We start from the raw sequence: 3,153 nt of genomic DNA on the forward strand, positions 1-3,153 counted from the left end.
ACTCTGTCTCAAAATTAAAACTAGGGTTAGGGGTATAGCTCAGAGGTAGAACACCCCTGAGTCCAATTCCCAGTAATGTACACTCACATGTGCATGCGTGCAAACAAGCAAAAAAAAAAAAAAAAAAAAAAAAAACCAGACTACATAGGAAATTATGTGGCCTCAGAGAACAGATTTGTAATCTAAATTGAAAACTCTAGTTTTAAAATAGTTGGTTTGCAGCCAGGAATGGTGGCGCATGCTTGTAATCCCCGCCCTTGGGAGGCGGAGACAGGAGGATCGCACAGGTTTGAAGCCAGCCGTGCTGGCTTAAGAGACCCTGTTTCCAAAAATAAAAAAGCATAAAATAGGTCTGGGAGTGTAGCCCAGAGGTAGAAGGGCTTCCAGGAACCCCAGTACCACCAAAAAAAAAAAAAAGTTGGTTTGCTGGGTTGGCAACACATGCCTGTGATCTTGAGAGACTGAGATGGGGGAATGGTAAGTTTGAAGCCAGCCTCAGTAACCTAAGACTGTCAGCAACCTAGGGAGACCCTGTTTCAAAGCTAGGTGTGTAACTTGGAGGTAGAATGTCCTTGGGTGTGATCCCCAGTACCAAATAAGATAAAAGATATAGTTAGAGAGGTAGACAGAAAAATGTGGGATCTCTGAATGTAGGTAGCCTCAAGGAAACTCAGCCTTGGCTGCTGTGGTGTTCGCATGCCTGTAGTTCCTGCTACTTAGGACCTGAGGCTGGAGAAAACTTGAGCCCAGGAGTTTGAGACTAGCCTTGGCAACATAGTGAGACAAGGAAGGAAGGGTGGATGGACAGAAAGAATGATGGACAGACAAGAGGAAAGAAGGAGGAAAAAAGAGAAAGAGAAGAAGAAAAGAAAAACATGCCTTATAACAAAGAGAGAAAGTAAAGGAAGGAAAGGAAAGAAAGCTAGATTGTATGAGAAAAAAGAGGAGGGGTTGGGAAAGTAAGGGAAGGGAGGGAAAGAAAACCTAATTTGAGCTCTCTCTTTTTTGTGTGTGGTACTGGGGGTTGAACCCAGGGGCATACTACCTCCAAGCTACACCCCCAGTCCCATTTTTTATTCCTTATTTTGACACAGGGTTTCACTGAGTTGCAAGGGCCTCTCACTAAGCTGAGGCTGGCTGAGAACCCGGATCCTCCTGTCTCAGCCTCTCAAATGCTGGGTTTACAAGCGGGCACCACCATGGCCGGCTTAATTTGAGTTCTCTTACCCCAGCTTCAGAGCAGAGCCCAGAGAATCACAGGAAGGAATTATTTCTGGGTTTAACAAGCTTCAGAGGCCAAGGGTTTCTCTCCCCTCCCTCTGTTACTAAGCATTGAATCTAGGAGTGTTCTGCCTTCAAGCTATACCCTAGCCCTTCTTTTATTTTTGTATTTCAAACAGGATCTTATGCGGTTGCTAAGTTGCTGAGGCTGGTCTTGAACCTACAGTCCTTCTGTTCAGCCATCCAAGTACAGGGATTATAGGCATGTGCCACCATGCTCAACAAGTCCAAGACTTTTGGTTAGTCTTTTGACTCATTCATTATTTCCTTGGGATAAATTTTTGGGAGGGGGAACAAAAGGTCAATGCTCCAAAGATTCATAACTTGGTGTTAGATCAGTAGACCAGAAATGTCCAATATCCTTATCTCAGGATCCATATATTCATCCAGACATTCATAACAGTGGAATTCTATGCTTATGGAACATGGAATTTTCTGACCTGATAGAAATTCTCCCACTAATTAGCATTTTCTGAGGCTACTGTATATGCAGGGTTCTATGTTGCTTGGTGTCTCATGACTATTCTCATGTCTACTTTCACAGGTCTCTGTCCAAGAGATACAGAAAATGATCAATTTCCAGGTAAGGCATCCATCTATTCATTTAGTCATTCAAATCTCTCAAAAATCTATACGATAGAAAACATATGTATATAGTCAGGGAAAATGTAGATAAGTAGAAAATTATGTCCAAAAAGAAATTTAAAAATTAAGTTGAGCCGGACATGGTGGCGCACGCTTGTAATCCCAGCACTGGGGAGGTGGAGACAGGAGGATTGCGCTGGTTCGAAATCAGCCTCGCTGACTTAAGAGACCCTGTTTCCAAATAAAAATATAAAATGGGTCTGGGAGTGTGGCCCGGAGGTAGAAGGGTTTCCAGGAACCCCAGGACCACCAAAAAAAAAAAAAAAAATTGATATTTATGTCATGGGATAAATTTGAGGTGCAAAATATATAGTTAATCTTATTAAATGGATTATGAACTAGTTAAAGTATTGGTATTGTCTGTAAAGATAAAGCAAAATAATTCTGTCGCAGACTGGCTCAGTCCTGTTGGGGCGCGAGTCCACTCGCAGTCGAAAACCTCAGCAAAGATGGGGAAGGATTAGAGTGAAGTACTGCAGCCTCTTCTCTGCAGCGATTCTTTCCCTTCTAGGAACTAAGAGTTCCTAGTGACGGCGCTCTCTAGAAAGAATCTGACATGGACAAAGGCTTCTTGAGCCAATGACACTTTATTACAAGAACCCCGAAAAATTTATACCCTTCACCAGTAAAGTTAATAATAAGAGAAAAGGAAGTGAATGCAATCACTGTGAAACAATAGTGAATGACACGTAAACAAAGGTAAAAAAACTAGTCCGGTTTTCAGCTGGCTTTTGGCTTTCAAGAGATTAACTCCGGATCTTCTCCCTGATCTTGCAGACAAGCAGTTCCAAAGGGCAATCTTCCAGAAGAAACGGGCATGCCCAAGGCTTGGAGGCTTCTCGGGGAATCTTCTTTAATTTTCTTGGAACTTTCCATCTTTTGTGCTCAGTCCATATAGCAAGTGTGGGGAGATGTGGTGATTCAGGTGGATGTGATAGAGTTTCTTCAGGTGTTGGCATCTTACCTTCTAAATCTGAAAGCTTAAGCAAACTCACAACACAGTTTGGCAGACAAAACACCACAAACAACACCATGAAGTTCTTGGATTTAGTTGTCAGATGTATTTCCTTAACTGCTGAACACTCTTCTTTAGACAACAAGTCTGTTAAAAGCCTATTCATCTTTAATAATCCATTTCCCTGTCACAAACCCTCTGCAACCTGCTTCTAACCTTCTAATTCCTTTCTTTCCCAGTTGGGACGTTCTTATGATAAGCTCTTCCTCATG

The sequence above is a fragment of the Muscardinus avellanarius genome, assembly GCF_963383645.1.
Source record: "Muscardinus avellanarius genome assembly, chromosome: 3".
Classification (NCBI taxonomy): domain Eukaryota; kingdom Metazoa; phylum Chordata; class Mammalia; order Rodentia; family Gliridae; genus Muscardinus; species Muscardinus avellanarius.